Consider the following 24,005-nt stretch of genomic DNA (forward strand, 5'->3'; position numbering starts at 1 on the left):
CCCTTACTTTTGTGGCACTTCCCCGACCGACCGATAACAGCCCGGGTCCGACAATCCTCCCTGCCCTGTAGCCGCGAATCTAAATTACCTTCTTACAGCAGCTGTAAGAAGGTAATTTAGATTCGCGGTTAAGGGCAGGGAGGTTTGTCGGACCGGGGCTGTTGTCGGTCGGTCGGGGAAGTGCCACAAAAGTAAGGGGACCTGGCCGGCTGTGCTGCACCCGGGGCGGTAGAGAAGGTGTGCGGAAGAAGGGGTAGTCTTATACGGCGAGTATATAACAAACTCTATATTTTAACTGTAAAAGTTGGGGGGTCGTCTTATACGCCCAGTCGTCTTATACGCCGGCAAATACGGTATGTGTTATGGGTATATTGAGGAATGTTGAGAAAAATGAATACACCTGATTTGTTCCCTGCTGAAGATGCTGTTCTGAGACACAGAAGTAGGGAACTGGGTGATACCAGGTCACAGAGATTTTCACTGGGTCAAATCCAGCTCAAGTGAGTGGTGAAAATGCAGGAAAAATGATTACTGTCCGATTGCCAATTCTCGGCAGGGCCGGGGGATTGAACTACTTTGGTAACCTTGGAGCAGAGGTTGGGAAGCGTGCAGGGACACTGTACAGGTTCTGTAGATGAAAATTAATTCCCGGTGTTCTAAATCCAGTCCTTTAAACATATGCAAATATTAAATAAGTCTTAATGTTTCTAAAAGTGAGTGAATGCAGAATTAGTTCATTGGCCTTTCAATCCAAGCTCAAGGTGGGGTGCATATGGGTTTTTATTTATTCAGTTTTCTATATCGTTCTCCCAGGGGAGCTCGGATGGGTTTACATGAATTTATTCAGGTGCTTCAAGCATTTCCCTATCTGTCCTGATGGGCTCACAATCTATCTGATGGATCTAGGGCAATGGGTGGATTGAGTGACTTGCCCAGGGTCACAAGGAGCAGTGTGAGTTTGAACCCACTACCTCAGGGTGCTGAGGCTTTAGCCACAGTAGGTATTTCCATGCTTAGGATGGCTTATAGCCTAAGGAGGTAATTTTAAAACACTTCTGCTGCTTTTACATGATTAAATAGCAGAGTTTACCAAGTAAATGGCCACAAGTTAATTACTATTTATGGAGCTTCATGGGTCTTTTACAATTAGAGGGAAATTCTTGAAGATGAATAATAATAATAACAGTTTATATACCGCAATACCGTTAAGTTCTATGCGGTTTACAAAAGATTAGTGGAGTACAAGTTGAGTTGACGTACAAGTTGAGTTAACTTAAGGGATGTGGGAACAATGGGGAGAAAGGGCAAGAGAGGGGAAAGAGGGAAGTGGGTCAGCTGTCTAGGTATTTCAGGAATAGGTGGGTTTTGAGGCGTTTCCTGAATACCTCATAAGTGGTGGGCAATAGGAGTTGTTCTAGGTCTTTACCCCATAGAGCAGCCTGATGTGAGAGAAGATGCTCATGGTGTTTTTTTATGTTTATGTTTATTTAAGATTTGATATACCGCTCCTGCATTTTACTGACCTAAGCGGTTTACAATGTATCAAACTAAAATGAAATTAGGTACTTGAGAAAAGCTACCCTATCTGTCCCGAAGGCTCAATCTAGCTAAAGTATCTGATTAAAATAAAAATATGTAATACATTTCCAAGATCAAAAATCAAAGAAATAGTTTGCATCCTCTAACCGGGGGAGAAACGAAGTGCGAGTGGGAGCTTCTCTTGTGTTTGTTGGCTGAGAAGGAGAATAGGTCAGTGATGTATTTAGGGGTTAGACCGTAGAAAACTTTAAAACAGAGGCAGGCGAACTTAAACTTTAAACTTTGCTCCGAAGGTTAGCCAATGGTAGGGTGCCCTACCGCCGGCTAATCAACCAATCTGGAACATGTGTTCTAAAATAAAATGAAGGTGCCGAACGACGCCTCCATTTATGGCACTTACAGAAGCGCTTAGGGCCGCATAAGGACTCTTAATGCCGGCATATGCTGGAAGTGGTCTTAGGCATCCTTAGGCACCCCTAGGTGCTTCTGTAAACGTGACGCCAGCACCTTATATGTAAGCTTCTAAAATGCTGGCCTATATTTAAGGCGCTGGTATAAAAAAAAGAAAAAAAAGCAAAATTCTATCATCGACCATGAGTTTTCAGGAGTAGGGAGATACCTTCTGCACCCATATTGCCTCGACTTGAGCATATAAACTCCATGAAATGCACAGTTTAGAAGGATCTGGGTTGTAGACGTAGTTTGGGCAGTGCCAAAAGCTAAGAATGTGTTTCTGATGTTTATATTTGTTTATTCAATACTTGCTACATCGCCCTTCAATAATAAATAATATCAGCAATAATATATTTGTTAATTGATTTGTAAACCACTTTGATCTGTGATACAGCAACTCTCAATTAAAACACTAGAAAAGAAATAGAGGGAAACGATAAGATAAAATCAGTAAAGTAAAGCAAAAAAAAAAAAAAAAAAGACATTCACTGCACCACAGCCAACACGCAACCCCATAGGAAACAAAACCACATGAAAAGATGAGTCTTAATGCCTGTTTTAAACTACACTATATTTAAGTAGTTATATTCCTTTATAGAAAAGGCTTCTACCGTGTTTCCCCGAAAATAAGGCCTACCCTGAAAATAAGCCTTAACATGATTTTCGGGGTAGGTCTTAATATAAGCCCTAGTCCCTGGATTTGCCGATAGCAGCGCTTACCCCCACAGTACCCCCGCTGCACAGCCAAACCCCCACTGACCATACTTCTCTCCCATCCAAACCCCACTGACCGCTAGCCATAAATACCTTCCTGCAGAGTAGCGTCGGGCCAGTAGCACTCTATACAGGCTGCTTCTTGACCTTCTCATTGGGGCCTTCCATGTGCAGCTTTACTGATGACATCATCACTGATGCGGCAGAGGAATTTATCCGACGAGAAGGCTGCAAAGCAGCCTGTTTAGAGTGCTACTGGCCCGACACTGCTCTGCAGGAAGGTATTTTTATGGCTAGCGGTCGGCGGGGTTCAGATGGGAGGGAAGGATGGAGGGTCAGCGGAGGTTCGGCTGAGCGGCGGGGATGTGGGACAGGTGCTCAAAGGTTCTGCTGCACAAGGGATGGGAGGGAGGCAGAGAAGGATGGAAGCTGGGCAAAGGGTTCTGCCTCATGAGAGATGGGAAGGATGGAAGCTGGGCAAGAGGTCTGCTACACAGGGGGATGGGAGGGATGGAGGGATAGAAAGATGCTGTATAAGGGGATGGGTGAGAGGGGAGGAAAGATGTTGCACATGTGGGGGAAAGGAAAGAGGAAGAATTGGGGCGAAGGAGAGGAAGGGAGAGATGGTCATGTATTTGAAAAAAATAAGCCCTACCCGAAAATAAGACATAGTGCATTTTTTGGACCCAAAATAAACGGGGAAACACAGTACCAGGTGCCCTGTTACATAATTTCCCTACAGACCAGTGGTGCAGATCGGAGGGGGAAACAGCAACACAAAAGGTCTTGGAGCAACAGTGTAGAAGGCCACAGTAAAGCAACAAAGGAGAACCAAATAGCCTGAAAGACCAGACATGGTCCAGGTTTTGGCAAATACCTGCATCATGGGTCAATATATAATGTCAGAATGAAAATCACAAGGGGGCTGATATTTAGACCACAGGCGATAGCCAGACTGACTCTTGCGGTTGGAGCTGAGCATGGATATTCTTTGCCAGGCTAAGCATTAATATTCATCAGCCGCCTCATGGTGAATATTAGCACTTAGCACAAAACTCGACAGATTAACAGGTGTGGAGGGGCATTTTCGATAGGACGTCTGAGTTTGGAGTTTTTGGGAAAGACGTCTAGAAATCTAGTAAGAGAAAATGTCCATTTTTTTTTTTTTTTTTCCTAATTACCTGTCTAGATGTTTTGGCCCTTAGTATGTCTCTCTTTTAGCCATTTTTGTATACAAAGATGACCAAATGAAAAATACACAAAAACAAGCAGCCAGCATTCTTAGCAAACTGGCCACATAGAGACATCTGAACAGAGCAGAGGGGCGCTCTAGGGGGTACTGCAGTGAATGTCACGTTTGAAAGTCCCAGGTACACATGTAACTATATCCGGTGTATATTGTATGGTTAGCCCTCCAAAACCCACCTAAAACTTACAGTACCCAACTGTACACCACAGCAATAGTCCTCATGCCTGCAGGTGCCATCTTTGTGTAGGTACAGTAGGTTTTGGAGGGTTCACTATACAATATAAGCAGGCTATAGTGACATGTATACCTGGGACTTTTAAATTTGACACTTACTGCAGTACCCTCTAGAGTGCCCCTCTGCTCTTCTCTGCTGGGCTCAGCTGTCTGTGTGGCCATCTGAAGTTGTACCAAGGGGGTGCTGAAAAGTTCTCATCCCAACCAATAAATTTGGAAATAGTAAGGCTGGCATTTTTTCAGACGATACTATTGGAAATTGCTGCCATAAATAATGTATATATCTTCATTTACCTCCTATTGAGTTTTCTCAATTTTAATTTGCTCTAAGTGAAATACATTCTAGTTGATGTAATTGATTTTATACTCAGTAAGCTTGGTAGTTTCATCTCATGCATTTGCTGAGTTTTTGAGAGACCTGCCTACAAAAATGGTACTGGCCCACATGGCTCCTAAATCAGTGGCTGCCCACAAAAATAGTGCCCAGCACATGTCAATCATGTGTAGGCACTGTTGAAAGAATTGTGGCTAACGGCAATGTAGGTCAGGATTTTATTGACTTATATTCCAGACCTAAGTTCTTTAGTGACACCTAGGCCCCGCTCAGCCCCCAACCTTACCCACTTAAGAATAAGGTGCCGTTAAGCATCCTGCTATAGATGTGGTTACAGTGCCTACACCAGGGGTGTCAAAGTCCCTCCTCGAGGGCCGCAATCCAGTCGGGTTTTCAGGATTTCCCCAATGAGTATGCATGAAGTCTATTAGCCTTCCAGTGCCTACTTTTTCTTTTAAATGACATTTTAATTGCTTTTAAATGATGTGGTTAATTACCGCAAGAATTAAAGCCAATTAAAACAATTAACTTAGGCAATGGTTAACTGATGGTGCTGTTTATAGAATATGGCCCAGAGTGTATGTATACTGGAATCCGCTAAGGATGGAGGTGGAATATAAATGTAATAAATAATATATTCTATAAAGAGCGTTCATCCTGGAGTATCCTTTAGAGAATATGTATCATTCAGGGCTGTGGAGTCGGAGTCGGAGGAAATTTCGGGTACCTGGAGTCGGAGTCGGAGTCAGAAGTACAAAAAACTGAGGAGTCGGAGTCAGAACATTTATCTACCGACTCCATTTTTGAACTTGGCATACCAATCACGAGCGATTCTTTCAGCTATAGCACCCACAATATACACAGCACAAATGTTGCGAGCAGCTTCTGCGGCCTTAAAACCTTGATTAAAAGCAAAAAGAAGGTGGTGTCGAAAATGCTCATTTCTCTCAACTTGACATTCCATTTTAACGATCTGAAAATCCACTGCACAACAATTTTTTGGTTAAGTCTTGATTCCTGAAAAGTTTTTGGTGATTATGACAGGTACCAACTTGGTATGCTCAAATATGGTTTTGGTTTTACTGCATCACGTAAGAACTATGAGAAATAGACATTTTTATGTTTACTGACAATAAAATATATAGTCAAGTTTACGTTTCGCACAAGCGACTAAATGAAACAGAATTAAAAGTGTTTTGCTCCCGAGTTTCTTTTATATTCAGTGTCTGGTGCATCACGTTGTAGCATCCAACAATAGTCGGCAAGCATTGACGGATTCCAATTGCCCTGGTATCGTTTCTCCATCGTAGCTATGTCTTGATGAAACCTTTCACCGTGCTCGTCACTCACAGCACCGAGATTTGCGGGGAAGAAGTCCAAGTGTGAATGGAGGAAATGAATCTTGAGTGACATATTGCACTTCATTCTCTTGTATGCTTTGAGAAGTTTGTCTACCAGCTGAATGTAGTTTGGGGCTCTGTAATTGCCCAGAAAATTGTCAACAACGTCTTTCAAGGCTTTCCAGCCAATTTTTTCCGGCCCAACTAACAGATCTTCAAATCGCTTGTCACTCATAACATGTCTGATCTGGGGGCCAACAAAAATACCCTCTTTGATCTTGGCATCAGTTATTCTTGGGAACATCTGTCTTAAATAACGAAAACCTTCCCCTTCCTTGTTCATTGCTTTCACAAAATTCTTCATGAGTCCCAGTTTAATGTGAAGAGGAGGCAAAAATATCTTTGTCGGGTCAACAAGCGATTCATGTGCTACATTTTTCTGTCCTGGAACTAACTTTTTACGGAGTGGCCAGTTCTTTCTAGAATAGTGCGACTCTCTGTCTCGGCTGTCCCATTCGCAGATGAAACAGCAGTACTTTGTATAGCCAAGCTGCAGTCCTAGTAACAGAGCAACGACTTTGAGGTCTCCACAGATATTCCAGTTATACCTGGTATACTGGACATACTTTAGTAACATTTCCATATTCTCATATGTTTCTTTCATATGTGCTGCATAGCCAACAGGTACTGAAGGATAAACGTTGCCATTGTGCAACAGAACAGCTTTCAGGCTTAACATTGACGAATCAATGAAAAGACGCCACTCTTCCGGGTTGTGATCACAACCAAAGACCGAGAACAATCCTTCAATGTCACAACAGAAACAGAGACTGTCGACTTGTGCAAAAAATTTGGTTATATCATGATGCCGGTCTCGAAACACAGAAATTTTCGTACCTGGTGATAGCAAACACCATTCCTGCAGTCTCGAACCTAGCAGCTCAGCTTTTGCTTTTGACAGACCCAAATCTCTGACCAAATCGTTCAATTCGGACTGTGTTATCAGATGTGGATCGCCTGATGAGGATGGTTCAAAATCCGGGTCAATGTCACTGTTAGAACCCTGCACTGCAGTTTCTTCATCTGGTTCGTCTAAGGTCCAATCCTCTGGTGGTTTCGGAACTGGAAGACTGTCATCATGTGGCATGGGTCTCATTGCTGAAGGCAGATTAGGATATTCAATTGACTTCTTGTTTTTGGCAGAGAAACCAGACACATTAGTCAAACAGAAATAACAGTCCGTCACATGGTCTTTCTGTTCTCGCCATATCATCGGAACAGCAAATGGCATCGTCTTTCGAGTACCTCTGAGCCAGGCTCTCAGACTAACAGCACATGTCGCACAGCAAATGTGAGGCGCCCATTGCTTGTCTTGATCACCTATTTTGCAGCCAAAATACAGATGATAGGCTTTCTTTACAAGGGCAGTCATCGAACGTCTCTGAGGCGTAAGTGTATATTCCCCACAGATATAGCAGAATGTGTCGCGGCTGTTACGACACCGACGAGACATATTGCCCGACACCAAAACGTCTATAGCATCAAGCTTACTTACTGTTATATTGCTACAGCTACTATACTACTATACTTTACTATACTGATACTATATACACACACGGACTATCTATATTAACCAAATGAGCAGGATCGGTGTATGGAAGCCACCATTATAGCATGGTGAGACAGCGCAAGCTCGTTCAGACCTGCCCAGACATGCCCAGGATGTCATCTTCCATAAAACAGCTTCCAACCTGGCTAGATTTTATGCATGGACATACCCAGGCGGCACAAACCGTTGTTGATAAGACACTTATGGGAGAAAAAATTGTTTGCATCCAAATATAAGAAAAAATCACGACAAAATTGAAGATTTCTCTGAAATGGTACGTGATGGGTAATTTTTGATGTAATATTCATGATCAGCACCCAAAATTCTATAAGAAACACCCAGCAGTGTTCAGGAAGCAAAAACTTTGTTGTGCAGTGAAATTAACCAGTGCTGTGGAGCGGAGTTGAGGAGTTGGAGTCGGAGGAAATTTTGGATACCTGGAGTCAGAGTCGGAGTCTGAAGTACAAAAAACTGAGGAGTCGGGAGTCGGAACATTTATCTACCGACTCCACAGCCCTGGTATCATTAAGCACCACATTTTTTGGCACCATTTATAGAATCTGGCATACAGAGACTTTCGTGTTTTCATATAGTAAGAAAAGTTGTAATGTATAATAATGTTATAACATTCTGTAGTAAAAAAAAATAAATAAATAAAAAGTAGTAATGTGTAATATTGATATGATCTATTGAAGTATTTTGACAGCTGGAAAATCCTAAGAAGCAGGTCACCTAGTGCCTAAAATTAAAAAAAGAAGAAGAAAAAAAATTAAACTGGAAAAATCAAAACTATAAAACAGTAAACTAAAAAAACCCAACAACCTAATAAAATCAAATGACAAGAATAATATCAATATCTATTAAATAATGAAGCAAAAGCAAAGATTTCCCCTGGTTCCTAAACATTTTGGAGCCCTTTTACTAAGCTGTGGTAAGCACTAATGTGAGCTTACCACAAGTTAAAAAACTCTATCACAGGGCGTGTTCAGGCTTCCCACAGTAGTTTTGGGATCATCACATAGGGCAGGATTCACTAAACCTCCAAACCGTACACGATCCGTTTCCTATTGCATGCCGGCCATTGTTTTGGCCCATTGTTTTGACCAATCAGGGACTTCCCTAGACCCCTCCCTAAGGAAGTCCCTGATTGGCTGAGGTGCCCCGGCCCCTCCAAAGGAGGAGCCTCAGCCAATCAGTGCCTTAGGCCTCTCCCTGTGCATCAGATGATGTGCCGGGGTGGGGCCTATGGCCACTATTGGGTGGCGGCGGGGCAGGAGAATATGAGCAGGAGGAGTTTCCTCTTGTTCCCGAAGATGCTGGTGCGTAGGAGCAGGAGGAGGGTCCGGGCACCCCTCCTGCTCCCGAAGATGTTGGGGGAGCCTTGCCCAAGGAGCAGGAGGGACCGGGCACCCCTCCTGCTCCCAACAATTTTATAGGTACCGGGATGGCCCAGGCCCAACCAGTACCGGGTGGGGGGTGGTAGGCCTAGGATCAGCAGGGACCGAGCACCCCTCCTGCTCCCAACTTTGGTGTCGGGGGGGGGGGGTGGGCCGTGCTGGGTCAGGGGGGCTATGCTGGTCGGAGGGGGGGAATGCCATGCTGCTTTTAAAATTTTTTTTTAATATTCTGGTTTAATATGATGGCAGGAGGGAGTTGGTATCCCTCCTGCTTTTTTCTCCGGGGGGGGAGGGGCGGAGATGCAGCAGGGCAGGCAGGCAGGCAGGAGAGATCGCAGCCTGGGGGATGTCGGGCAGATCTCTCCTGCTCTCTGCCGCTGTTCTCCGCAGTGCAGCCCCGCTTTAAACCCACGGGCTCGCACTGCAGGGAAGGTGGCAGAGAGTAGGAGCTCAGGGCAGAAAGCTGGGCTGGAAGATGGGGCAGAGCAGTCGCTTCTTGGGTTGAGCGGCCAGCCCAGTCGGATCCGAAATTTGGGGTAGTGAATTGGGTCGCTGTCCAATTTGCATGCATCTGACCTCATTTGCATGCAAGGATTCCAATCGGATCGCAGGAGAGGTAAGTGAATCAGGCCAGAGGGAAATTTGATAGTTAAGTGGTCGCAAACCGATTGGTACACGATCGGTTTGCTTAGTGAATATAGCCCATACTTCCCACACACTAAAAATAGATTTTACATTTTAGTGCTGGTGGTGGAGACTAGGAATGTTCTGTGCTAATTGGTTAGCACAGCTACATCAGTGCACACCAACCGATTATCGCAAGAGCCTATACTGCCTCGAAAATAGTTGTTGGTACAGTAAGTACTCCGACCCTAATGGCCATGCGCTAATGAGGAAATTAGCATGTGACCATTAATAGTAAACCTGGAAAATGGGTCCTCTCCTCAGAACATAGGAAAAACCCACCCTGAGGACAGCGCTGGCCAATTTTCAGTGCATTTCAGTATAAGGGCCCCTTTGACTGGTGCCACTTTTCTCTGTGCATTTCCAGTCTGGTATTTTGATATACTGAGGCGTTGTGATAGGCCTGGCCACGGTAACGCTGCAGGTGATGAGACTTTCCACGGCTTCAACGTAGCGAAATATGGTGCATAAGTAGCGAGTTCAACATTCGGTAAATGTTTTCCTGCATTGTTTGTTCTTCATGATTTGGTGATCTGTCTTGCTTTGCTCCTGTGAGGATAGGTAGCGCATTTTAAAAGGTCTGAAAAGAACTAGAAAAATGCTAATGGCGTTGTACAGTGGGAGACAAATCGAAGAAGGCTTAAGCAAGGAAAATGATGGAAAGAGCCTTGAATGCTTATATTAATTGGGATTTATTAACCCTCCCCCCCCCCTGTATGAAGAGATTTACCCTAGGCAGTGTGCAGCAGGTACAGCTTGGCATAAAACTTACAATTTTGTTAACAGAACACCATAGAATGAACAAATATAAGGTGTAGCTGGGAAAGGCAAATTGAGTAGCATGATATAGTATCAGAAATAGAAACATTTAACAGCACTGTTAAACCATCATCTAACAGAAATATAACATGTCAGCAGAATATGAATGATACCATAATAAGTAGCATGGAAGAACATTCATATACAGTAACAGATATAATACTCATGATGATGTCAGAACAGTACAAATCACTCTTATTTTGGCACTTTATATAAGTAAATATATCAAATGTATGGTCCAAAAATCTTTAGCTTAAGTTTTTTCATAAGATCTCAGTAGCTACACTTAAAACAACCCTTTTTAGTTCTGAGATTTCCATAGCCAGGATCTTTATTGATCTTATATGTATAATAATCTATTCAACCTTTCAGCTTAGGGCCTGATTTACAAAGCTGTGCTATTGGCTGCCACACGGCAACAGCCCCGAAGCCCTTTAAATCTCTATTGGCTTTGGGGCCGTTACCACGCAGCAGCCGCTAGCGCGGCTTTGTAAAACAGGCCCTTTATCATATCAGTTTCATAACGCTTTTCAATAAAGCCATAAATATCTTAAAAAGACTTCAAATGTTACTCATCTTTTAAACAAACTTTGGGGATCTGACATGAATCCACGTTTCGCCGTACGCTGTGTCAAGGAGCTTCCCCAATAAAAAAAATAAGCATCTCAAAATTAATCCACATAGCATTCAATCACTATCCGTACTCAAACACCACATAACTCGCTCACCAATCTTTTTGAAAATTTCCTTCGTCATATCAGTGCTTTAAATATGGTGGCGATGTTCCAAGACAAAGTTAGGCAAGTTCCTACGGACCTAGAGCGTGCGCAGGTGGGGCTGGTCTCGGTTAGGGCGCTGGTCTTTGACCTGGGGGCCACCGCGGGAGCGGACTGCTGGGCATGATGGACCACTAGTCTGACCCAGCAGTGGCAATTCTTATGTACCTTTAAATCACATGATCACATGATGGACCTGTGGTCTGTCTCGGCAGAGGCGATGCTTATGATCACTCCAACCAATCAGAGAACAAGCATGTTTGATAATGTCAGTAGGAGGCAATGAAACATCGTAGCCCTTTCAGGACCAAGGGACATATTTGTCCCATAACTTTAAAATCCTATAAATTTTGATTGGGATAGTCTACAGTTCTAAATTTGATATGTACGGATTCCATATGATACTGCCTTTATGTAAACAAACTGGTTCCGACATTCATTCATTAGCGTCGTTGTCAGATTGAAGAGAAGATTCACTTGCCACACTGTCCATAAGCCAGAAGTTTGATTTTTTAAATAAAAATAATGATATTTCACAAAAAAAAATCAATTTTTTGGCATCTGCAAGCCCTTTTTACCATAAAAATGTCGTCAAAACCACAAAAATTGGCCTACGATCCTTATGGTCCTGAAAGGGTTAATAGGCAGACAAAAGAGCAAATGCAATTGAGACGTATCAGGACAAGAACAAGATGGGTAGTACAAAGTCATCAGGATAGACAGATGGGGGGCTAAACTGAAGGCAGATTTGAGGAACTGGTCTAAGTTACAGAGTGTGTAGCAAGATAGTCTTGGAAGATGCAGAGGGAATGGATAACCAGTTGCCACATATATTTTGGTTTAGGAGAAGAGCCAGGCAGTGTTGCAGTTTCCTCCTCCACACCATATTTGCCATCAGAAATTTCTCTGAATAATAGTGAGTAAAATTTATGCTCTTTTGAGAATTTTCTATCCCCATGTGGGAGAGTGATTACCCATACAGGAAGTTCCATTCATAGTAATGTGTTCAGGCCAGGTGGCCCCATGGTCATGCAACATTACACCAAAACAGCGCACTATTTGTCCTGAGGCAGCAAAAGAAAGTTTTCTTTGAGAAAATGTAATTTCCACCATAACTTCAAGCAGGGATTCATTTCTAGGGAAATGGCCACTTTTTGGACTCCAGAACCACAAGGCTGTTCTGTTCCATCTTCTCTCTTCCACACAGCCTACAGGGACGAGGCAAGTAGGAGGGTGAACCTAGAGCAAAGAATTCTCTCTCTGCTCCCTAAATCTATTCCCACCTTCTTCTGTTGCTCCTGACCCTGTCTGTCACCTCCCCTGATTCAACAGTTCCTCTTTTTTTCTACAAATTAAGCCCTGACTTAAGTCACCAATCTATTAGAACACTCATCCCTTGAATATTCTACTACACTCCCTGGTAATTTTGCAAATTGATTATTGTAACTCCCTATATCAGGGAATAACTCAAAAAGAAATATGAAGGTTACAAATTATTCAAAACACAGCAGTTAAATTAATCCATAATGCAAAAAAAAAAAAAAAAATTGATCATGTTACCCCCCTCCTAAAATCCCACTGGCTCCCAATTACACATAGAATTACGTATTAAATCCTACTACTCATCTTCAAAGCCAAACTTACACACATTCCCGGATTTATAGACAGACTTCTCATTCCACATTGTCCAACTTGAACACTTCGATCCGGCAATCAACACCTTCTAAATATTCCTTCCCTGCAACACCAATTTTATAACGCCACCAAAAAGAAGATCTTTTCCGTTCCAGCACCTACATTGTGGAATTCCTTACCCTCTCACCTCCAAGAAGAAATACCTATGGACAAATTTACAGCTAATCTAAAGACCTTTCCTTTAAAAGATGCATATGACAAGTAATCCCCCGACTTCAGGTAGAAGAAAGAGCATATTCCCCTCCTGTTTTCACCATTATTGTCTATCCTATTACAAACTGTATTTCACTCCTTATCCCTCTTGTTTCATTACGTCTAATTATGTTCCCCCTTGATTGTAACTGCTATGACAATTTTTTTTAAAGCGGTATATTAAATTTTAAATAAAACTTCCTTATGGGAAGGGAAAGGACTTTTGGATTTATCTCACACCTTTTTCAGTTATTGCTCAAGGCAAGGTACATTCAGGTATAGGTGTCTTCTAACCCCTGGCTCATAACTGCTAAAGGATTTCAGCTGTGTGCTGTAGATCTTTCAGCAGTTTTTCAAGATATCTGCTGCTTTTGCTGTAGTCTCAAAGCAGATGCTTAAAATGGTGGCAGGGCCAGCGAAACATAGAGCCCAGTCATTACAGGAAGCTTTGCACAAAATTGGAACCTGCAGGAGAAGGATCTAATATTCTCTTGGCACAATTCCTAAATTGCGGAGAATGAAACTGAAAAGTTATTTCCCTCTGAGAATACGTTCTGTAAAATTGGTTTTAGCTAGGCTGGATCTCTTTTAAGGCAATGATTGAAGACTTAGAGGTTGATAATGAAAAGATTTATCTGGCTAACTCTGGGTGTCAACCAGCAAATCTTTCTGGTTTCAATTGTCTCCCTTCCCTGCCTCCAGCTGAGCAGACAAATCAAACATTTGTCCATATAAGTGCAGGCATGGCTGAAGTATTCTAAGCTAAAGTTATTGCTGACCTAAAGTTATCTAGATAACTTTATTCAGATTTACTCAATAGCAGGCTTATTTAGATAAGTCCCACTGGAATTCCAGATAATATATCTGGCTAATTTAACTGCTTGCAGACCACTGTATATTGGACTCTCAGTGTCAGTATTCCCTATGAGGCTGCCTCTGTCCCCAAATCTTTATTGAAAGAATTGAGATGCTTTCTAGATTCTGTTACTGGCTCGCTCTTTGTGGGAAGAATGTGCATGTTTTGTTGGAACTGCTAAAACTGTCTCATTACTGAGCTAAATATACTGAAAATTAGTAGAATTTTGAAGCTTGCTCTTCTGAATGCCCAGAGCGAGGGCAGTAAGGTATCATATGTAAATGTGGGTAGCAGGATTGCATTTACAACTTGTATTGTGCTGCATGTATGTGACCCCAAATTCCAGTTGTCAAAAAATATTTAAAGTTTTTAGGAAAAATACTGCATGAAAACTGCCTCACCCCCAACTTTGCTGGACTGGGTCTTAGTGATTCAGATATACAGGTCTCCCTCCATATTTGCAGTTTTGGGATTCGCAAATTCAGTTATTCGCGAGCCTTCAAAAAAGCAGCCTTCCACCTGCCTTCACAGCTTACCTTTGAAGCCCTGTTGGTGTAGCAGAGAACTGCTGTGGGGACTTATGGGAGCCATTTTTGATCACAGATCTGCACAGGGCAGGAGCATAGGAAGATCACTCCTGCCCCATTTCACTACTAGAACACCAGCTGTGGAGGGGTCCAGAAGGCAGGGGGGGGGCTAAAGTTATTTATGATTTTTTATTACCTGCTTCTATCATTTTTATTACAGAAGATTATCACAGCTATCCCTTCTAAAGTCTCTGACTGTGTTCCTTTTAACTTTATACATTGCCTTGGGTGGTGATTTCAAGGTGAGGAAAGGAATTCATATGAATACATATATTTCTATGGATTGAAACTGTCCTTTTTGAGACAGGAATTCAAGACCAGGGAAACCAGGTTGAAATCCTACTTCTCCTGTGACTTTGGACAAGTCACTTCACCTCCACTGCCTTAGAAACGGTTTGAAGCTTACTTAGATAGTTAAATAATTTGTGTACCTGATTGTGACTCAGGTTGATTCTAGTTTCAGAAAAACTGAATAATTAAATCTAAAATCCAGATCCACATTAGCACTCATAAAGGTTCTGGCTCTCATGAGAACAGAGGGACACATCCATGCACTATGAGGATCAGTTCATTTTTTCTAGCAAAAAAAGTCCCGGTACAGTCCGTTCTCATTATTCGCGGTGGTATGGTTCCCCGAAAAGTTCATGAACCACAAAATCACACATAATGAAATGCTGCGCCTATGGGAAAACAGAGGTTAGGTTCCAGCAGTACATTTTGCATGGTTCCTGCATGGGATAGCATTTGGCAAACACCATAGTAGACAACAAAACAATAGTAGACAACAAAACATAGTAGACAACAAAACACCATAGTAGAACATTTTCAGTAGAATGTTCCTAAAAAGAAAAAATATTGGGTGATTTGGAGTGTTTACTTGTGTGTTCATTTTTGTCTTCTTATTTAAAGAAAAACGGCTATGTGGCCGGCCAAACACAACTGGTATCCAAGCTCTGTCAAAGCTTTCTCTTTGTTTGACAATTTATTATCTTACGTTCTGCTCTGTGGATTGGCCTACTGTTATTTTGTTTTATGAGTGAGTTTTGGTTGTACAGTCTATTTTCAATAAAGATATTATTAAAAAAAAAAAAAAAGAATTTTCAAACATACTCCCCCTTTTACAAAAGCAGTTTTTAGTGCAGGCTGGTATGCTGAATGCTCTGCACTGCTTCCGACACTCGTAGAGTTCCTGTGAGCGGTGGGAGCAGCGCAGAGCATTCAGCGCGGCATCCTGCGCTAAAAACCACTTTTGCAGTTTTGTTAAAGGGGGGGGGGATCATTTTTTTTATTTGCACTATTGCTTAGAGAAGTAACATTTTTAAACAAAATAATTGCACACAACAGTGCTCAAAAGTAAATAAATGTGCAGTATGGCACAACCATAGTAAGCAATTAATTTGCTCATCAACCAATGCAATGCACCGTGGTTTTTTTCACCGTTAGAAGTATAGTGAGGCTATTAAACAAAAACAAAAAAAAAATTGCACACAACAATACTGAAATATAAATACGTAGCTATTGGACTTGCTACTGGACTTTCTAAATGGGGCCCTTACTGTGCTCACCATTAGGACAAAACGGTTCAGGATGCTACAGCACAGACTGGAAAACGGACATTTAAAGAGATGGTACGCCATTATGAAAATATTGCTTGACAAAATCCAGCTTTATATAAATACAGGTGTATATGATAAGGTGGTATATCAATTTTGTAATATAATAAACTTGGAAATTTATAATAAAAATTTATAATAAACTTGGATACAGTACTGTATTGTATCACTCACTAATAACAAGAATGGAATGTATTGAAATACCAGGTCATCCTTCACTAAGGGACCCATCCCACAATAGCCAAGCGCCCCTGCAACCAGCCAAAGAAACTATGAAAAAGCAGCATTGAGTGGGTAGATCCTGAGCTGTTTTCTTAACACTTGGGAAACATGGGTCATTTTTATCAAAAGGTGCCGGTACTCAGTACCCCCTCAAAAAGAAGCCCTGATGAGGACATGCAGAGTTTCGTGCAGTTTGTTTGAGACATTGGGACTCATGTGATAATTGCATGAGACACGTAAACCCATGGAGATTGAATAGAGATACGTGAAACTGCATGCTGAATTAAAGACAGTCGTGCAGGTGAGAATGAGACGGATGCATGGATCATCTTTAGAATTCATTGCAAGGTCGAGGCTCATCTGTTTGACAGTCAATAGTGACGCATTGGTTCTCGGGAAGATTAAAAGGCCCAAGGTGTGCAGGAATGGGGCGTGTAAAGACATGCAGAGTAAAGGACAGCTCTGCAGAGGGTATTACAGTACAGACCAGATCAAGGATATGTTCAGATTTCAGTATGTTAAGACTTTTTTTTTTTTTTTAGGTTGAACAGTGTGAAATGTGTGGCTACAGATAAGCATTTTATTCAATCTGGGCTCTGTACATTGAAGAAAAGTAATTCCTACCCTGGATCTCTGATACTGCAAAGATGAATTTACAATACAGTGATATCCTTTTTGGTAGGGCTAAGTATCCTCTTGGCGGAGGCCTTCACAATGCATGTATATTGCTTGCGTGAAGGTTATTCATATACAGAGGGATAGGATGGGTGCAATGAAGCCCAGATTATATAAACGGTTCTAAAAGTTAGGCAAGATCAGCACGCCTAGCCGATCTAGGTGTCTAACTTAATTATTTAAAAAGCTTAATTGGAGCCGATAAGCAATTGGCAAAAATTGAAATTAATTGGATGGTAGGTGCCTACCACTTCCAAATAGGCACCTAATCCGAGGTGCCCACTGGTGTAGTATGGGGGGTAGTCCAGGCGCCATCTTGGTGAGGGCACAGGCACCCGTTTTCCTCTCCGCTCCCCCTCGCCCCCATCCCCCACTGCTGCACGTGCGCGCCGCTTCCCTTCCCCCCATACGTCTTAATGTTCCTGGCATGAGCAACAACCCCCAAGCTGCTGTTGCACCAGCGTTGGCTCTACTTCTGACATCACTTCCTGAACCCGCACCTAGGATGTGACATCAGAGGAAGAGCAGATGCTGGCATGACAGCAGCTTGGAGATTGCTGATCACGCCATGGGATTGGATGAGTTCCTGAAGAAAAAGGGGATTGAAACGTACAATTAGAGGGTTACTATACAGTACAAAATGCTTTGGAGCATTAGATCACTTACAGGTCATTGACCTGGGGGGCCGCCGTGGGAGCGGACTGCTAGGCATGATGGACCTGTGGTCTGTCTCGGCAGAGGCAATGCTTATGTTATGTTCTTATGTTCTTATGCAGAAGTTTGGGGGAAGGGAAGTGACGCATGTGTGGCAGGAGGGGGCGGGGAAGGAGTGTGTGGAGGTGGGGGTGGGCGCCACCACTCAAGGCACCTATCACCCTTGCTACGCTACTGGAGGTGCCTACCAGAAAATAGGCATGACTAGGAACGAATCATGGGTGTGTTTGGTGTGGTAGGCACCTAAAGTGGACTTACCCCCTCATTTATAAAGGTGCGCTAACCGATTAGTGTGCGCTAATCGATTTAGCGCACGCTAAATGCTAACGCGGAAATGTTAGTCCATGGACATGTTAGCGATTAGTGCATTCTAATCGGTTAGCGCACCTTAGTAAAAGAGGGGCCTTAGGCACCGGTATTCAAGCTAAGAAAACCCTGGCATAAATAGGGAGTGCCTACGATAAGGCACCTAATTTAAGATTGACATGCGGTAAGCGCCATGTTCCTCGGTGCCTGCCAAGTTAGATGCCATTTATAGAATCGGGACCTGAGTGCCCAGCAGAAACCATGGGACCATCGCCTAGTGTAGGGGTAGGCAATTCCGGTCCTCGAGAGCACCGGCAGGTCAGGTTTTCAGGATATCCACAATGAATATGTATGAGATGGATTTGCATGCATTGCCTCCTTGAGATGCAAATCCATTTCGTGCATATGTATTGTGGATATCCTGAAAACCTGATCTGCCTGTGGCTCTCAAGGACCGGAATTGCCTACCCTGGCCTAGTGAAACCTGGTCACCCAAATCAGTTTATATGGTCTCCACTAGTCACCTGACCCCTGACTTTCTGCCTCTGTCTCAAGGATCTCCCGTATGAGGAACGACTGGGTAAGTTGCAGCTGTACTCACTCGAGGAACGCAGAGAGAGGGGAGACGTGATCGAGACGTTCAAATGGGTCACAGGCCGTATCGAGGTGGAAGAGGATCTCTTTTTCCTTAAAGGACTCATGGCAACAAGAGGGCATCCGTTGAAAATCAGGGGTGGGAAATTTCATGGCGACACCAGAAAATATTTCTTCACCGAAAGGGTGGTTGATCGCTGGAATAATCTTCCACAACAGGTAACTGAGGCCGGCAGCGTGCCAGATTTTAAGAAAAGATGGGACTGGCATGTGGGATCTCTTCATGGAGGTAGTTAGGGGGTGGGCAGACTAGATGGGCCGTGGCCCTTTTCTGCTGTCATGTTCTATGTTTCTATTCTATGTTTCTATTCTTTTTAGTAGCGCTGATCAAACTCTAGGCTGCAAGCCCAGTATGCAGGAAGTATTCTGAGCACATACACCAGAATCAGCAGCGAGCAGTCGGCATACTGCTGCACAAAAGGCTGAAGCAGGCACACACTAAGTGGAAATGAAGAGTGCCTGAAATCGAGGCACATTTTGTACCTGTGGCTGCAAAACCTCGATAGAACGGTACAGTTTAGGAGGTGAACTTTTGTGCACGATATAAGAGCATAGGGTTACCGGAGGTCCGGATTTCCCCGGACATGTCCTCCTTTTGTGGACATGTCTGGGGGGTCTGGACGGCGTTTCAAAACCTGCCACTTTGTCCGGGTTTTGATAAGAAAGTGCGTCGGGAGGGAGGAGGCGCGGATGCAAAGCGGTGACATCACATGCACGCAACGCATGTGCGTGATATCGAGTCGCATCTGCGTAAGCGCGTGACGTCATCGCATCACCTCTGTGCATGCGTGGATGCTTTCCTACCCGACGAACAGGCGACAGGGCTGGGGGGCAGGGCTGGAGCGTAACGGGGCGGTCTAGGGGAGTCCGGATTTTACTAACGTAAAATCTGGTAACCCTACAAGAGCAAAACTTGGGTGTGATCATACGTGATGATATTAAGTTGGATAAACAGATTTTCAGAGTCCTAAATAAAAGATGTTGAAAATTAAGGGGGGTCGATGTTCAGTGCTAGTTAAGCAGGTAAGGGAGGCTTCTACTTGGTTAACTAGCACTAGCTAGTATACTGTATAACCAGAGTGTACCACTGAATATCCAGTTTGACCACTGCAATGCTATCCAGTTACTGCCTGGGTAGTCTGGGGATGGAGTCAGGGCAAAGCTGGGAAACTCAGTGGCTGTCCTAAGTCCTAAGTCACCAAGGTAGCTATCTGGGTATTGCCACTGAAAATCAGTGGCACTGTTTCCTCTAAGCAAAGCAGGAATCCTCTAACTGCATTGCTGCCAGTGGGAGGTGATGCTTCAATGTTGTGTTTTCAATTGCTAGGGACAGGCAGATTCCCAGGAGTCCTGTACAGTAGAGCTTGCCTGACCCTCACTATTGAAAATATGAAAGTTAAACAGCGCCATCTACTGACAGGACTATAGGTGGAGGACTCCCGCTCAGCTAAGAGCAGTAAGGGTGCCTGGGTAACACTCGACAAGCCACTGAGTACAAAGATTTTTAGAGCTAATAATTGGATAGGAGCCAGCACTGAACATCCAAGCCTAATTCAGCCAGTGGCAGCCAGTATTTAAATAAATAGCTGAATATCAACCTCCCCTGTGTATTTCACTTCAGTGCTCTATAAATCTCAGATATTTACTAGGGGAAGAGAGAATAAGATTCTAAAACAGTGGAAATTGATAAGCATAACACGTTCATAGTCAGGTGATAGAAAAGGATCAGTTTAGTGGATTCTTGGCTACATTGCCGCTGTTGGGTCAGACCAGTGGTCCATCGTGCCCAGCAGTCTGCTCACACAGCGGCCCTTGGTCAAAGACCAGCGCCCTAACTGAGACTAGCCCTACTTGCGTATGTTCTGGTTCAGCAGGAACTTGTCTAACTTTGTCTTGAATCCCTGGAGGGTGTTTTCCCCTTTGACAGACTCCGGAAGAGCGTTCACATTTTCTACCACTCTCTGAGTGAAGAAGATCTTCTTTACATTCATATGGAATCTATCCCCTTTCAATTTTAGAGAGTGCCCTCTTGTTCTCCCTACCTTAGAGAGGGTGAACAACCTCTCCTTATCTATTAAGTCTATCTCCTTCAGTACCTTGAATGTTTCGATCATGTCCCCTCTCAATCTCCTCTGTTCGAGGGAGAAAAGGCCCAGTTTCTCTAATCTTTCACTGTGCGGCAACTCTTCCAGCCCCTTAACCATCTTAGTCACTCTTCTCTGGACCCTTCTTCATGTACGGCGACCAGTGCTGGACGCAGTACTCCAGATGAGGGCACACCACGTCTAGATCATTTATAAAGATGTTGACGAGCATGAGTCCAAGCACCGAGCCCTGCGGCATCCCACTGGTGACGCTCTTCTAGTCCGAGTATTGTCCATTTACCCCCACTCTGCATTTTTTTGCTACTTCAGCTTGTCTGCGGTGTTCTTTTCTCACATGTTTAAAGACAATAGACTGTAGTGTAGGGTCCAGTTGGATTTTTATCACAGTATTTTTTATCATTGTACTTTTTAAATTGAATTTTTATGGTTTTATATGTCAGTGTTTAATAAATTATCTCCAGAACATCTGTATCCGCAGTTTTTTGTTTTTGTTTTCATCGGTGGATTGTTTTCACTGTGGATCATCGGGTCTCCCCATTTTTCTTTGTTGGGCAGACTAGATGAGCCATTTGACCTTTATCTGCCATCATGTTACAATGTTTCTATAACCATAAAGCCCTATGACCTCACAATGCAGGTGTAAAGAGCCTTAGCCTATAGGAAGAGGAGATGCAAATGTTAAGAGCCTTAGCCAATAAGGAGAGAGATAATGATTACTGCAGATGGGCATTTTTTTTGCTACTTCAGCTTGTCTGCGGTGTTCTTTGTTCACACGTTTAAAGACAATAGACTGTTTTCAGTCCAATTCTTTATATGTGAGTTTGCAAACCATTGGACCCCTGAGGAAGGCGTGTTAGCCGAAACACGGACCGTGTAGGGTCTGGGTGGATTTTTATCACCATATTTTTTAGCATTGTACTTTTTAAATTGAATTTTCATGGTTTTATATGTCAGTGTTTAATAAATTATCTCCAGAACATCTGTATCCACAGTTTTTGTTTTTGTTTTCATGGTGGATCATTGGGTCTCCCCATTTTTCTTTGTTGTCCCGATGTATAGAAAACAGCATTACTTTGTTGTATTGATTACATTTTTTCCTTAGTTCGCCAGTGTAACTTCTTGGATCCAAAGAGGACTTGAGCTAATTTCAGCATAATAACTCTTCCTTTACTTTTGCTTAACTTTTGTTAAGTATGGATTTATTATCTAATGGTTGTAAACCTGCTTTGGTTAAATTTGCTTTTTGTACAAGTTATACTTGATACTATATTTGAAATCAATAAAAAATAAATTTTAAAAAAACAACATACATAATTTAAAAACGAACCATGTCATAAAATCCTACATAATTAAACAATTTCTTCTCTTCAAATGTCAACTAATAAATCACAAGATTACAATAGCAAACACAGTTAAACAGATTCTTTTCTTCACAAAAATGCAGTGACAAACAGCTGAGTTTTTAATTGTTTCTTAAATTGAAACCAGTCGCAATGGGCCCACCCGAGCATTCTACATTTTAATACCAGCAACACAGAAAGTCATTGCTCTAGTGTCTGCATAATCTCCCCGCGCTATTAGAATTAATAGCTTTTGATTTTTGGATCATAAAGATCTTTGGAGCTTTGGTGCTAGAGAAGGATTTTAGGTGTGCTGTGGACTGCCAGAAGAAATAACAAATCGATTCTGGAAGAGATCAAACCGGCTACGTCACTCAAAGCCCAAATGAGGAATTTACGACTGTCATATTTTGGTCACACTATCAGAAGAGAGAGAGATCGCTGGAGAAGGACATCATGTTTGGGAAGATCAAAGGAACCAGGCGAAGAGGGCGACCTGCAATCAGATGGCTGAACACATTGAAAACAACCATGGGGATGACGCTGGAGGACCTTTCCGGACTAGCATAAATCCGATTTCTTTTTAGATCTGTAATTCATCAAGTCGCTAAGGACTCAAGCATGGGTTGGCCACTATTGGAAACAAGATACTGGGCTTGATTGACTTATGTGGTCCTATGGATCGTTACAAATGCAAGCTTTTTCTTACTATGACAGGGATAGTGATGCAAATGATAACACGCAATTGGAAAAATTGTGACCACCTCAACTTTTCATTTTGATGGGCCAGTTTATGTTTAGGTTACAAATATGAAAAGATGAATGCGGATATGTTGGGGGTATAGCAAAGTATTTAAATTGGCGTGGGGGCCGTTGACATCCTTTGTGAATTCAACATAATTGTCTTTATTTAATTTACTGTTTATTTTTATATATAGCTAGGACGGGGTGGGGAGGTGGGCGAATATCTTTTTGGTTTATTTCTTGATTGAATTGCGGGAAGGAAGGGGAGGGATATTTTTCTTCTGTAATGATATTGATGGAATTTAAGTACTTATGTTGATGATTAATGTTTGTATACTTCATGGCACTTTGTGTTAGTTTTGAAAATTAATAAAGACTTAAAAAAAAAAAAAGGAGATCACATACTATTAAAGCATCTCCTTCTGGCAATGGAGAAGGAGGCTGCTTAACAGATCTCCATACCCCAGTGGCAGACAATCTGCGAAAGCCGGGAGTCTCCCACTGAATGAGGGAGACTTGGCAGTCTGATTATTATATTATTATGTTAAGGGGGGGGGAAGGCTTCTGGGCTTTCAGTTCAAGTCTGCATCATAGAGCCTCCGTCTACGATCCAAATTCTTCTTCTCTAGCGCTGTGGTTATATAACAACAATTTTAATAGCTTAAAACCTCCTCCTCTAGGTCCAGAAAAATATTTTCCAAGTGGAAAGAGATATAAAAAGAAGTGAAAAGAGAAAATCTAATTATGAGACGGAAATGAGATAGAGGTCCTGGTCCATTCGGAAGTTAAATGTTGCTGACATAGCCCCGGGGTTACTCTGGCAGCATATTGTAAAAGCCAGCTGAATCCAGCTCCTTGTTATTTTCAAACTACAGTTATTAAGAAAAATCTCATCAAATAAGCCCAATATGCATCTGTGAACATTTGTGCTTGTATATGTTGATGCCTGTGGGTGGTTAAAAAGCAAAAAGCAAGACATTAAGGCCCGGATTCTGTATAGGACGTGGCCGCTATACTTTATCGCGGCAAGGGATCTCCCTGCCGTGATTAGTATAGCGGCCACAACTACGGCCGCCAGTCTCCCCAACCCCCCCCCCCCAACGTTCGTGGCAGGAGGGTACCCAACCCCTCCTGCCGGACCCCCCCAATGACCC

The 24,005-nt window shown here is 42.8% G+C and overlaps 1 protein-coding gene across 1 annotated transcript in view; it reads left to right on the forward strand.

Annotated features, from left to right (window-relative positions):
- GRIK4 (glutamate ionotropic receptor kainate type subunit 4) overlaps positions 1–24,005 on the forward strand; it is a 451,695-nt gene that overhangs the window by 39,760 nt on the left and 387,930 nt on the right. The gene's annotated exons all lie outside the window — the stretch shown is intronic.

Source organism: Geotrypetes seraphini, chromosome 13 (genome assembly GCF_902459505.1).
Source record: "Geotrypetes seraphini chromosome 13, aGeoSer1.1, whole genome shotgun sequence".
Classification (NCBI taxonomy): domain Eukaryota; kingdom Metazoa; phylum Chordata; class Amphibia; order Gymnophiona; family Dermophiidae; genus Geotrypetes; species Geotrypetes seraphini.